The following is a 15,562-nucleotide window of genomic DNA, read 5'->3' as shown; positions in this document are numbered from 1 at the left end:
TAACAAACCTGCATTAAAAACACAGAGTTAAATCAGTCAGAGAAAAACTGACATGGTAAACGTCAAGGGTCAAGAGCCCAACTAAAGCAAACGCTCACCTCCATAATGGTGACATCAAACTTTTTTTTTTTTTTTCAATAAAACATCAACATCTAAATCTTTGTTAATTCTCAATAAGAACCTTTGTATAAAAGGAATAAAGTCTAGACTGTAATAAGTGAAGATGCTGAGATCTTGAGAGATCTGTTAGTGTTTAATGTTCTGTTGCTGTCAGTCATTTGAATCAAATCAGGAAATACCTGTAAAATAAAAGAATTTTTTTTTGTTGCCAGTCATTGACCGTTTTTTTATGATTTTTTTTAAAGTGAAGGTATTTGATCGTAATAATTCAGAAAATACCTGTAAAATAACAGTGTTTTTTGGTTTATTTAAATTAGGATATTTTACTTTAATTCTACAGGGTTTTTTGGCATTCATTTGACTGTTTTATCATTTAACTGTTTTGTTACTGATTAATTACTGATTATTTTTGTAATTTTACATACATTTGTTTGTAATTTAAGAAAACAGAAAAAATACAGTAAATGTTCTGTAAAAAATATGTGAATTACTGTAATTTTTAATTAATGTCATAATACATAAAATAACAGCCGAGTTGTTAATTTACATACATACATTATTTGTAATTTTACAGAGTTTTGAGTATAATTTAAAATAATAGAAAATGACCGTAAAAAAAATCACAGTTATTTTCCATAAAATTAGGATTTTTTTTACAGTGTAATTTAAATAAACCAAAAACACTGTTATTTTACAGGTATTTCCTGAATTAATTGAAATGACTGGCAACAACAGAACATTAAACACTAACAGATCTCTCAAGATCTCAGCATCTTCACTTATTACAATATGACTTTATTTCTTTCATACAAAACTTCTTAATGAGAATTAACAGAGGTTTAGATGTTGATGTCTTGTTGAAAAAAAAAGTTAAATGTCACCATTATGGTGGTCAGTGCTTGCTTTAGTTGGGCTCTTGACCCTTAACTCTTGTTAGTTTTTCTCTGGTTGATTTAGCTGTGTCTTTCTGATGTATGTTTATTATGGCAACAATTACAAGAGAAAGTCTAATCAGATGATTTTGGTTGTATGTTGGTGATAATATCCTCAGAAGTGGCCTAGTGCACTGATGTAAAATCTCTGAGCATATTAACTGTTCATTTCACATGGTTTATTGTTAGCAGTTCACATGCTTGGCTCTTCGAACGTAGGACCAGACATGCTGTCACATATGAACTGCCCCTGGGGGAATAGAGACTCCACCCCCAGGCAGTCAATGCAATATGGCACACCTTCGGTCAGGCAGATGTGGATCTCTTTGCGACGAAAGAGAACTCCCACTGCTAGACATACTTTCCGTAGAATGTGCTGGCCCAGAAATGGCCTCGCCTGCACCTTTACGCCTTCTTTCCAGTAGCCCTGCTCTTGCAGCTCGTCACACATTTGTTGGATCAGGGAAGAGAAATGTTCAGTTCTTCTGGTGGCACCATGCTGGCAGAACCAGCCTTGGTTTCCAGAATTAATCCAGCTGCTGTCAGCACACCTATGGCCTATACTGCTGAAGAGAGGCCTTCTCTCTCAGGCACAGTGGACAATTTGGCACCCTCAACCGGAGTTCTGGGACCTGCATGTTTGGCCTCCTCGACGGGAGCTGTCAGACTTCCCCCAAGGGGGCCATGAGAACAATCTCAGAGGCAAGAGCCCCTTTCCACAACGTGCCTTTATGCTCAAAAATGGTCTGCTGGATGGCGGGCGCGCCCCCTTCACGCTCAAAGTGTATGTGGCAGCCATCGCAGCGAACCATGCCCCGGTGTCTGGCCAATCGATTGGGAAACATGAGCCCCATCAGAGGGGCTAGACAGTTGAATCCAAATCAAATGGAGCTTTCTTTGTTCGCTTTTTTAATATAGTTTAATCATCCTTTGAAAGGTAATGTTATTTTTAGTCCCGTATCTCTCCTCTCCTCCTCATCTCACTAACACGCCAGTGGGTGGGGCTAACATTGCAATGATGAAGTAGGTGTTGATTTCTTCTGTGGAGGCGGGGTTTCACCTATCATAGATAGGCACATTCCAGGATCAGTTGTTCAACGGGCCTGGTGTCAATAAAAGCTTTTATTTGACTAACAAGGAAGTTTTCAGTTCTGAAACTTACTGGATATTCTTATAGTACGATGACTTCTTAAATATCAAAAGCTCAAGGAAAAGTTGATTTCTCGATTCATGATCCCTTTAACTCAATCTGATTGCAATCACATCATTCTCTATAGGGCACAGCTCATGGTTTCTGCTGTACAAGTAGCCTACAATCTCGCTTCTCAACCTGGTTCAATATTAATCAGCATTTTCTGTAGCAGTTGCAGTGCACTTTCAGAAATCCTCATCTAAGATAAGTGAATGGTCTTTCTTATGCTATATCATTATGCATAATGCATGCTCATCGTTTACTCAGGAAAAAGGTGTCGACAGCAACAGCAGCATGCTAGCAGATGTTGCGGTGAAGTAAAGACACCGAGTGTAACAAGATTTCAATGACTGTCAGTTTTCAATGATGTTTGGTTTTATTCTGTTATGAGATTTTCAAACTGTTTGTTTTGTTTTGTGATGATGAGATTTCAATGATGGTTGTTTTTCAGTGTCAGTTTTGTTTCATTACGAGATTTCAATGACGGTCTGTTTTGTTTGGTTATGAGATTTCAATGAGTCGGTTTTGTTCCTTTACGAGATTTCAATGACAGTTGGTTTTCATTGTCAGTCAGTTTTGTTCAGTTACGAGATCTCAATACGGTATGTTTTGTTCTTTTACGAGATTTCAATGATGGTCGGTTTTCTTCTGTTACAAGATTTCAAAACCTTTTTTTTTTTCTAAATAAATTCTGTTCTTTTTAACCTTTTATTCATCAATGATTCCTGAAAAAAGTATCACAGGTTCCAAAAAATATTAAGCAGCACAACTGTTTCCAACACTAATATTACATCGGCATAGAATGATTTCTGAAGGGTCATGTGACACTGAAATTCAGCTTTGCATCAGAGAAATAAATAACATTTTAAAGTATATTAAAATAGAAAACCATTATTTTAAATTCTAATAATATTTCACAATATTACTGTTTTTCTGTATTTTTGATCAAATAAATGCAGGCTTGATGAGCATATGAGACTTCTTTCAAAAACATTAAAAATAGTAATGAAAAAGAAAATAGAGTGCTTCCATGTAAGTTGTAAGAACTAATTAAAACAGTATATCATTTGTGATGTGAAACTAAGGCGATATAATGTAGGGATTATTTTCGCCCCAGGGTTACACCCTTTATTCAGTACAGTTTATGGCAACTGTACTGGGGCTTTGGGCGGTATGTGATGTGCTGTATGGGCTCTTTTACACCAGGGTGACACCCTTTATACAGTACAGCTTATTGCAACTGTACTGGGGCATTAGGACCCACTCAGGTTACAGGTTGATCAGACACCTCTTCCCGCAGCTACCCAGTCTCTCAGGAGGTCACCCATCCAGATACAGACCGGGCTCAACCCTGTTTAGCTTCAGTGGGTGTGCAGGTGAAAGCTTCAGGTTGACCGCTGCAAGGCTTCTTAAACAGGTTTCTAACCATAGACCCTCTTACGTAGAAATATAAATCTCAACAATGGTGACATGCTTCATGCCAATGCATTCTATAATAGACTATTATTGTTGAAATTAACTGCATTTCATAAAAAAAATCACTCTGTGTAAGTTTAGACCACTAGATGATTACAACCTCTTCATCATCAAGTTGTCAACATCACCTGACCACATTTTCCCTTGCTGTTTTTGCCACAGCTAACAATTTCAGCAGCAAGAGAAAAACTAACACTAAAGGTCCACACCCCCGAACAACGATGTACATCTTTGTAGAGATGACAACATTATCAAAAATCCCCATTCACATGGATCCACGCAAACGACTAAAAATGCTGTATTACACATGCCAGACAAGTAGTTGGCAATGTCACTTTGTAACGAAAGATTATGTGTCTGCGCATATACGCATTCTTTTACAGAGCACTCACCTCGTGCGTGCCTGTCCACCATAGGCTGGCTGCACACTTAAAGATTTGCACTCCTGAACGATCCGGTGGGGGGTGGGGTTGTGGCCCAAATCGAGGTTTGTCGCAAATGATTTTTTGTCCAAAAATTCTCTATTGTGTGGTGTCATTACTGTTATTTTACTGCTCCCAGTCTAGACAGAGCATCCTCAATATTTACAACTCTTGCTTTTGACATGATAACGGCATCAAAGACTGCTTTTATAAATGAGCATTTGAGCACCCCAACATTTTCGGACAGAAAACACTAAACAAACAAAAAATTTTCTTTACGATATATGCATTTATATTACAAAGCCTATTACTACAACAGTAGATCATGCTTTAATTAAACAAAAAAAAAAACACAATAATGACACTAAGATGACACACAAAGACATCAAGAATCAGCACATGAATCTCAACAATGGTGACAATCAAAAGTGTCATGCCGCAATGCATGCTGGGAACAATAGTACAAAACTCCCAGCATGCATCACAGCATGAATAAATTATGCAGCTGAATTGTCCGATTATTTTCTTTAATTCTAACTATTTGCTTTTATTTTTTGCTGTGGTTTTTGTTCTGTCTTTTAGTAGCTTTTTGTGATGTTCAGAGTTGATCTGATTGTCTGAATATTTAGTTATCACCATTGTTGAGATTCATACGCTAAATGCTCTAATCTCTGTTTGTCATTGTCATTTACTGTTTTCTTTCAATCACTGATTTCTGCAATATAGTGTGATCTCATGTTCCAGTAAAACAGAGTTACAATTTGAAGGAATTAAAGGCAAAACAAAACTATTATACTGAGATGATCTCAACAGTTCAGGCTGTTTCACACTAACAATAAAACCATCATCTGACCACACTTCAGCTTTTTTGTTACTGCAAGTGTTTAAAAGACATGCTGTCACAACAACCAGATAAGACAAACATATAAGAGCTAAGAGCCCAACTAATGGAAGCACCAATCACCATTATGGTGACTTCAAATGAAACAAACATAAACTCCTGTTAATTCTTAGTAAGAGCTTCTGTATATGAATGACAGAAATAAAGTAAATCTGGTTAGTAATATGTGAAGCTGTAATGCTGTTTGTGGAGTTGTTTAATCCTCCTCTGCTGAGATCTGGAGAGATTTAATGTCTTCTTTTATCTTCAGTTGATTTCATCTAAGGCTGTGGCTGAAGTCAGTTGTAGCACTTGTGTTTCTGTTTGTTTCTTTTTTCTGTTTTCTTCTTTTCTTCAGTGATTCTGCTTGTTAACTGGCTTGTTAATGCAAAGATGATTCTATAAATAATATAGAAAGATTCTGTGGCTCAGATAAGGTCCAGTTCTGGTTTATTTCTTTGCTCTTGGCTGACATGTGGTATTGCTATGGCCTGATTGTGCCTCAGATCTGGCAAACAGGAGCGGTCCGCCCAAGTGCCATCATTCCACGCCACATGTCGCCCAGATCATCACACCACGTGTGGCAGATGTGGGCCGGATTTGGGTCGGCACAAAGTTGCTATCTGGGAAGTGTCATTTGGAAATCATTTATATAGTTATTTTTATTAAAAATATATGGTGATAACGATTAAACACTTCAGTGCCCTCCAAAGGCATCATTTTAGGTAGCCTATATAAAGGGATGGATTGTGTGTGTCTGAGAGAGAGAGAGAGTCTGATGGTCACTCCATTCACTTCATAAATACAGCCGCTTGCTTTAATACTGAAAGAATGAATGACTCGATGATTCATTCATAAAAACAGTGACTTATCGCCACCTACTGGCGGTTTTACTAGACTAGACTAAAATATGAGACAAATGTGTCTAAGACTAAAGAGCATTTTCGTCTGAAGATAAAGACTAAAGGTGCATCCCAATTTGAGTACTTATGCACTATTCTATGATGTTTTTAAGTATAAATAGTGCAAGTAGTGTGTTCACACTGAAAATTCCAAAAAGAAAAAGTACACTTTAAATACATGCACTAAATTAACAGAAAAACAAAGTGTGTAATGTTGGACACTTCATGCACTCAACTGTCACAGCTTTAATTACGTAGCGGAGGGGAAGAGGGTATCAGACTCCGTTGTTAAATGACAAAATAACCTTATACAATTCACGCACTACATGGATAAGTCCATAGTGCATAAGTACATAGTGTATAAGCGCATAGTGCATAGTGAGTCATTTGGGAAGCAACTTAAGACTAAATCAAAAATGGCTGCCAAAATTAACACTGTCTTACACTGAGTGTTTTTTTTTTTTTATGTAATGCACTTGTATCTCAACAAAGGTGACATTTAAAAGTGTCATGGTGCAATGCATGCTGGGAACAATAGTACAATAGTTTTTTTTTTTTTTTTAAATCAATCTTCTAACTAATTTCTGTAATACAGTGTGGTCTTATATTGCAATAAAAACGCTCTTTGTTAGCTGTGTCTTGAATGGATGGTTCATGCGGTTTTAAACAGTGGAGTATGAACAGAGCCCATATATTTTTATTACATAAAATAAATAATCATACGTAGCTAACATAGCCTATATGCATGTGTGCATTATCAACTCGGTGATGACATTAACTGTCAATAATTCACCTTGACAACGAACCTTTACGGCATCAATGCACTTTAGCTATGTTCGTTATTCGTTCTAATGTGTCAGGGGAATGTTCGTAAAACACTAATAATATCATACCTTCTGTTCTCTTCTTTTTAACGAACGTCAAAAGATGCGCTTGAACTGTTCTCCTGATCCTTATGATCAAGCGCGAAAAATGACGACAGCTTGCTTGTATCAGATCATTATTATGATTCAGGCAGCTATCATAAAGCACTGTTCGCTGTTGGCCCCTCTGACTGAGCCTGGTTTCTCCCAAGGTTTTTTTCTCCATTTTAACACCTGTTTGCCACCTGATGTCACCTGTTGGAGTTTGGGTTCCTTGCCGCTGTCGCCTTTGGCTTGCTTAGTTGGGGACACTTGACATTTGATATTCAACAGTGTTTTGATCTGCCTGCACACCATTGTATGCGAACTGAACTGAGCTGGATGATGACATCACTGTTTACTCCAGTGCTGATATATTAACTAAATTAATAACTATTGATCCTTACATCGGAATGAATCAATACTGAATTTACTTAAGATGGATAATGACACCAAGAGCTGCTGTGCAGCCAAAATTATATAGCTACTAGTTCTCTCTGTAAAGCTGCTTTGACACAATCTGCATTGGTAAAAACGCTATATAAATAAAGGTGACTTGACTTGACTGAGGGGCCTCATTTATAAAGCGTGCGTACACACAGATTTGATCTTAGAGTGTGCGTAGGCCTACGCTTAAATCCACGCCAACGCTCATATTTATAAAAATGGTCTTTGACGTGGAAAAGTGCTTAAAGCCATGTCAGGGTCTGAGCAGACGCATACACTTTTCATTGTCAGATTACTGCAGGTTTTTGGATATATAAGCTATTCTAGGCAGCTCGCTAAGGATTTGGACGATGCCTGTTGATCTTTTATTAAGGTGTTGTTTACAACGCGGGGAACTGAAAACATTCAGCTGCGCGCAAGTTCAAGATTTCTGATTTATAGACTTCACATCTGAAAGAGAGGCATACGCTCGTTTTCTGTGTGTAGGCTACGTTCATTCTATGAATCACACGTACGCACATCTGAGAAATGATTGTAAGTTCAAATTTAGGACGGTTTCTGCGCAACATTTTATAAATGAGACCCCTGGTGTGACTGTGCCAAAGCCACTGGAAGGCAAGTCTGCAACCTTTAGCCAAAAAAGCGTAACAGCTAATGCTAACGCTCCGCCCCTGGCGGTACGCAGGGAATGAGACCAGAGGCTGTTTTTTGAATGGATGTCAATGGATGAGAGGCTTCACTATGCTGATTAAACAGCTTTTGTGGGGAAATAGCTAATAATTTAATTAATCTACAGCCTGTTTGCTAATCTTCAGCATGTTTTACACTAAACAACACTTTCGCTGGGAACTATATGTAGACTTTAGCTTGATAAAAATTCTCTCTTAATTCTCTCTTATTTTTTTAAGAGAAGGCAGACTAGGGAATGTTGTGACTGATGTCACTGCCATTACACGATAGGCTGAGAGGTGCCGCACGTGATTAAGTTTGCCGTTACGCTTTCTCCAATGGTAAGAGATAATACGATCTCTGACTGTGCGCAGCGCGTTGCAATACTGAGTTCTGATTGGTCAATCGCTGTTATTTATAGTTTGTTAATTATCATACAGCGAATTTTAAAATTTAGTTTACATGATAAAATTTCTGTCTTATCAAGGGGATGCTTTTTGTCATTTTTTTTCAACAAGGGGGATGCCATCCCCTTGAAACCCCCTTCAAATCGAGCCCTGCCTACAACTAACCAACGACCTTGTAAAAGAGCTGATCATGTAATCACAAACCCTAATAGAAAATCTAAAAGAGATCTGAGATCTGAACAGGTTCCCATCTTGCCACTACTGCACAACATACTGTTTGTGAAAGAATATGTGAATAAAAAACTTGCAGTACTGACCAGATATGTCTTTGCATATATTTGGAATGTATTTACTAACTTTGATTCATTAGTAAGAATTCAATGTTAAATTTGATCAATGAAATGTTATTTATGTGGACCAATGCGTATTTTTTAAGCAGTAACAACGTATATGCACATCATTTCCCAGGCTTTAAAAAGTGTTATGTGTTATGTCCACATTGTTATCTGACAAAATGTCTGTTAAAACTAGTTTAGAATCTAAATAACTGTAAACCCCATGTATCACTTTTTACAAAAAAAAAAAAAAAAAAAAGTATTTATATTCAACATATTACATTTATAGCATCATAAAAGTTCATCATAAAAACAATTACAGTGAGCAGCTCCCTCTAGTGTCAAATGATAATGCTCTTTATTTCATTCATATTAAATGTCATATCTGAAATGGGTATTGAAAAGATTGTAAACTAATGTATGCTTTTCTTGCAGCAAAAACTGAATGCTCTACAATTTGATTTAATAGGAAGTTGTACTTTACGCTTGTCTCATTCTTCAGGCATGTAAACTTTCTCCTCCTGTGAAAACCATCTTTACATATTGGGTTATTTCAGATATGCAGTAAGAAAACTGAAGTGATATGGTATTGGTCTGCAATGTTTACCAGTTTGTAGAATGATTTTGTCGTTGAACACCAGTAATGAAAGTCAAGTAATAAAAAGATTTTGATATAAAAATAAAAAAGAACTCATGCTTTTGTCTGTGCCTATGTGCATTTATCATACAATTTTAAATTGTTATTGGCTACTATTATTATTGACATAAGCAGGGCAAATTAATAATGATTAATATAAGTATGTAACTATGTATAAAAACTATTTACACATCCCTAGGCAGCAATACCACAAGACGCTACCGCCAGACAGCAATACCGCCAGACACTACCAGGGCTCACCAGCCTCGCAAGATGCAAAGGACTGGAGGGATGGAGAGGCCACTCGTGTCGGCCCACCAGACGCTAAGCTGACTACAGAAGAGCACTATTGTCTAGATTATTATTGTCTAAATATATCATAATTACATATACTTTTTACAAAGTCTTTTTGATGATCTTAGGTACCTTAAACCAGTCATGGAGAAGGAGCCTGTCAAGATGTATCCTCTCCTTAGGCTCAGGATGCAGACAGGCATTTATCAAATGGCTGCATTCTGTGTGGAAAGACAGGAGAGACGTTTGACTATTACCTTAAACTTCTTTTACACCTGCTCTCTTTGATTATATTATTCGAGGCAGTACAACTCACCTTTCGTCAAGCTCGGCAGATACCACAGCCAGTCCTTGAGCTTGTCCTGATCGCTCTGGTCCGGGAAATAACTGCACACCATTGAGTACAAAAGTACCCCCAGTGAAAACACGGTTGCTGGTCGCCCGTAGTACTTGCCCGTCTTGAAATATTCGGGGGGGCAGTACTGCAATGTGCCTGGAGGAAAGAGATTTTTAAGTCTGAAATACTATCATAGATTTTTAAATGTACTCAATACAGTGTCATGTTCATTCATCAGCCTGTTTAGGATATGACATGACGTAACTCGTCACTACAGTTTAAGTCCCAAACAACAGCTATAAAAACATACCACTAAAGGTGTGGTAAGCCGTTTCATACAGCAGGTCCCTGCAGCCAAAATCAATGAGCGTCACGTCCAGTGTGTCCGTGTTCACTAATATGTTCTCCTCTTTTATGTCTCTGTGGAAAACACCTCGGATGCAGCAGCTGTTTGCAGCCTCAACCACCTGCCGCATCACATGGCGTGCAATCTCTTCTTTGAAGATGCCCCCACAGCTTTGCAAAAATTCAAAGAGATTGACACAGGGCGATATAATGGTTAGGGAGGTCCTGCCAGTCCAGCAACTTAATGATGTGGGGTGTGCTGGGGCCCTTATTGGCAAGGACTGTCAGTCCGATTTCCAGGGGAACGGGTTTGGGATGATCAGGCTAGAAGAAAGACAATTATTCACGATGGTTAGATGGAGGTGGTTTCCTAAATCAGGATTTAAGCCAGTCTTGGACGAATGGTTGTCAATGTTTTCCTAGTGAAAAATAATTTGACATCTATGATTAACATTTGAAAAAAGAGACATGGAAAGCTCAGCGTACTTACAATGTTGATATATTCCATGGTTCCGGTTTTCGAGCAAGTTTCAGAGCAATCTGATCAACAAAACAAAGAATTGACATGTCATATCACCAAGGGCGTAGATTTGGTTTCAACATTGGGGGGGTTGAACGTTGGTATGCTGCCTGTTATTTTTTTTTTTAATTAAAAAATAATAATATTTTTATGTGTAGCGTTATTGGATAGTTTATTTCTTCTTTATCTATCTATCGATCTATCTGTCTATACTTCATAACTTTATGAAATTTATGTATAATCATTCATCAAATTCTAACGTAACAGTGATTCTAAAAAGAAAGAAATTATGTTAAATATTGAAACCGCCAGTAGGCGGCAGCGATTCGCTTTTTTATTGTGCGAGTCACTTAAATCGTTCATTCAGCCAATTCGTTCAAAAGTCAGATTAATTTAGGAAGAAAACAAACACCGATGTGAATACTTTTGTCACTGATAATTACAGACACTATTGAAAAATGAACTAATAAAACAGACGGCTGTTTTGGTAACTGGTTACAATTACACTGATAGTTATGGCTAAATTGCAATGGATTAGCTAGCTAAAATATATGTGGAGTGTATTACACAACATTCTCATACCTCCTTCTCAGTACATGCTTTATTCTTTTTAACGTCCCTCTTTGACCAGCAGTTTAATATAGTTGGCTGGGCAGCGGTTCTCTTCATTTTTGGTGCTACCCGTGCTCTCCCATTCAAACAGTAGAGCACCACTCGCGTTGTGTTGGCGAAAGTGCGACGCGCATTGGTTGGGTGATACCAATCGGTTCAATGGAGGGGGAGTATTTTTTTGTCTAATTTATTATGACAAATTCATATTTGAATAGAAACAAAATTATTGTTACAAAATAAACGAATTCTACATATTTTTCATTTGATCTATTTCAACATTTTTCATGTTGAAATATTGGGGGGGTTGTAACTGAAGCATTTGAATATTGGGGGGGTTACCTCCCCCCATCCCCCCCACAAACTACGCCCCTGCATATTACTCAAGTCATTAATACTCAAGAGACATGTACTGTAAATTTCTGTGAATGTAAGAACCAATCATGAATTTAAAATTATGTAGAGCATGTTTGATCATTCTGATAGTTCAAGTTTTCTAAATCATGTATATTAGACAACACAGGACTATATATATCTTATACTATTTTGGGTTTCTCCAAATAATTTTAATACACACACACACACACATGCATATATATTTATAAATATAAATATACCAGAAGGCTGTCAATGGAACAAACTCCTCCTTCCCCCAGTTTATCGCCGATGTCGTACTTTTAGTAGATTTCAATTAAAAGAGATATAACTGTAGTTGAGATACAATTTAAAGCAGTTGCAAAAGTTTCTGCAGTGTTTCGTACTATTCTCAGTCTAAAACTATTTAACATTTTATATAATTATTATACAAGTAGTCTCAATGGTGACTCTATGGAATATTTGTACTTGAAAAAAATTAAAGGGTTAGATCACCCAAAAATGAAATTTCTGTCATTAATTACTCACCCTCATGTCGCTCCAAACCTGTAAGATCTTTGTTCATCTTCAGAACACAAATTAAAATATTTCTGATGAAATCCAAGAGGTTTTTTTTATCTCCCATAGAAAGCAACATAATTACCATCATTCAAGGTCCAGAAAGGTAGTAAAGACATTATGAAAATAGATAACGTGATTACAGTGGTTCAACCTTAGTTTTATGAAGCGAAGTGAATACTTTTTGTGCGTAAAAAATAAAAAAATAATGACTTTATTCAACAATATTTTCTCTACCCTGTCATTCTCATACGCTATTAAAAAAAACCTCTTGGATTTCATCAAAAATGTCTTAATTTGTGTTCAGAAGATGAAAGACGGTCTTACGGGTTTGGAATGACACGAGGATGAATACTTAATGACAGAAATTTCATTTTTGGGTGAACTAACCCTTTAATTTGTCACACTGCAGGACTATTTAAGAGAAATGGAAACAAAAGTGATTAAATATTGTAAAAAAAAAAAAAAAAAAAAAGGTTAAAGTTAAATACCTTTAGATCACCTAAAACATACTATTTCCTTTAGGGTATACATATATATGTAGCTCTAAAAAAATTTAATGTCTGTGTGAAGTAGCCATAAAAATGAAAATGTGAGTGTGTTTTGGGTTATGGCAGACTCACCCTCGATGCTCATGCTCACGTCATCGTCCTGTTGTTCTGTTTGAGGGGACTCAATCTCACCTTCAGACAGAATAACTGGACTGTCTTGGACACGAGGTTGAAGGAGCTCCTGCATCTTCTGCTCCTCAGAAGATTCGAGGGCGTCAGGGCTGCTGCTAGGAGGCTCCTGATGATCACAGTCCTCTACAGTACATGTGATGTGCTCTAGAGAAATCTGATCTAAAGAGAGGAATTTAATCAAAGGTTAAATCATAATACATTCTCTTATATATAATATATAAATATATATATAATTCTCTGTATATAATGACAATAGTAAGGGGACAGTGATTTTTTTGTTTTGTTTTAAATGATTAATTGTGCACATAAATAACTACAGTAATATATAGAAAATAAGTGTGAATAAATTGAAAATGTGCAACGAAATGCAAAATTAGTATTGTAATTGGGAAGTTAAAAAGTCTGGGTGGGATATAAACCCAAAACAGTGAAAGATTTCAATACTATAGCAAAACATTTACATAGACAAAATGTTTAAAGCTATAATGTATGCTAATGTTATTATTATTATTATGTTCTTTTATTTATTTTTTTAAATTATTCGTTGTTCTACACTGTAAAAAAAATAAATCGTAAAGAAAATGGTCAATGACTGTCAGCTACGGCTGCCAAACAAAAATCTTAAAATTAAAGTAAAATATTCTAATTCAAATAAAGTACAAAAAAACTTTAACAGAAATTTTCATTACAATTCTTCTACAGAAAAACACTGTTATTTTACAGGTATTCCCTGAATTATTACAATAAAACACCTTCACTGCAAAACAATCTTAAAAAAAAAAAAAAATGGTCAAATGACTTTCAGCAAAGGCTGCCAATCAAAGTCTGTAAAATAAATGTAAAATATCTTAACTTAAAATGCAAAACAATCTTACAGAAAAAACATTCTTGTTTTACACATATATCCTGAATTGTTACTAACAAAACACATTCACTGTAAAACATGAATCTCTTACATTTAACCAGAAAGACCACACCTGAACGAACGAATGAATTAATATAATTATATGCTACTGCCTCTGACATAAAGCAACATGCAGTATAAGACCAATGTGTTCTGGCTCATCCTGGACTGAAGCACAGGCTCTACTCTCCACAATGGTGACCCACAAAACAGACGATACAGAAACCCTTTAAATCCCAACAGAACATGAAACACTAACAGATCTCTCAAGATCTCAGCATCTTCACTTATTACAATCCAGACTTTATTTCATACTAAAGTCCTTATTGAGAATAAACAGAGGTTTAGATGTTGATGTTTTATTGAATAAAATAATAAAGTTTGATAAAGTCACCATTCTGGTGGTCAGTGCCATTAATATTTCTTTGGCTGCTTTAACTGTGTGTTTCTGATGCACATTTGTTACAGCAAGAAAAGCTTGGATCAGAAGATGTTGGTCACTTTTTAAGTGATGGCATAGTTATCATAAAGTGGTCTCATTCACTGATACCAGAGTCTGTGAATATAGTCTGACTAAATTGTTTAATATAAGTTGCAAACTATATGCCAACACTACTACAGCGCTGTGATACTATAAACAATTTAATTAAATCATTATGCGGAAAACGTTTTGCCAAGGTCATGCAGACTCACACAGACATCAAGAATCAGCGTATGAATCTCAACAATGGTGACAATAAAAAAAAGAGAAAACGACCATAAAAAAACACAGATATTTTCCGTAAAATTAGAATTTTTCTACAGAGTAAAGATCTCCTAATGTGTATTGATTAAGTGATTTTTTGGTGTAGAGAGCCGCTCAAAAAGGTGATGTGATTTACCATCAGTTGACCTCCTAGAAGGTCCCGCCTCAGCCTCCTGCTCCTGATTCTCGCTCTGCTCCACTTTTTCACGCCGAGCTTTCTCACCCTTTTCAGCTCTTGAACGAGAGAAATGGAAGCAGAACAGCCTCCTCCAAAACCTCCTTTTCTTCCTCACCCTCTTCTCCTCTCTCTCCTCCCTTCCTCCTCCATCTACCTCAGCAATACTAGCGCGCCTCTCATCAAGCTGATGAGGATTTGGCGCGTCGGCGGTGGTTTGCAGTGGTGTACGCGGATGTGAGTTGTACACACACTCGCTACCTGTCGCTTTCTTCGCTCGAGAAACTCGCTGACCCATGATAATAAAAATACAGTGCTCGCTAATTCTCTCCAAACCACCTACAAAAGAGGAATTTTCACGCATTTATATACAGAGCAAAAATGGACAGATTTCATTTGATAAGTAACATCCCAATAGTGTATTAGTATTCTAATTGAATTCATTGCTTTAATTTGAATTTAACAAAAAATAGGACTACATTTAGAAAGATGCACTTAATAGTCTTCCTGGAAATCAATTTAAGTGGAAAAAGTTCATTTCTGTTACTGTTGTGAAATAACTACTGCACTAAATATTAGGAATATAAAAATCTTTGGAGGTCAGACAAGCCTAAACCAGCCAAGGTACCAAAGCAAGATAAAACTTTCTTCTTTTCTTCATGGGGACCAAAAAATGTCCCCACAAGGATTTCGGAT

At 36.6% G+C, this 15,562-nt stretch overlaps 1 pseudogene; it reads right to left on the bottom strand.

Moving 5' to 3' along the window:
- Positions 1–9,645: 9,645 nt before the first annotated feature.
- On the bottom strand, positions 9,646–11,528 carry LOC127515589 (serine/threonine-protein kinase pim-2-like; annotated as a pseudogene).
- Between the last annotated feature and the right edge of the window lie 4,034 nt (positions 11,529–15,562).

The sequence above is a fragment of the Ctenopharyngodon idella genome, chromosome 7 (assembly GCF_019924925.1).
Source record: "Ctenopharyngodon idella isolate HZGC_01 chromosome 7, HZGC01, whole genome shotgun sequence".
In the NCBI taxonomy this organism is placed as follows: domain Eukaryota; kingdom Metazoa; phylum Chordata; class Actinopteri; order Cypriniformes; family Xenocyprididae; genus Ctenopharyngodon; species Ctenopharyngodon idella.
The sequence above is the reverse complement of the archived record's forward strand: the minus strand, read 5'-3'. Positions and strand labels throughout refer to the sequence as shown.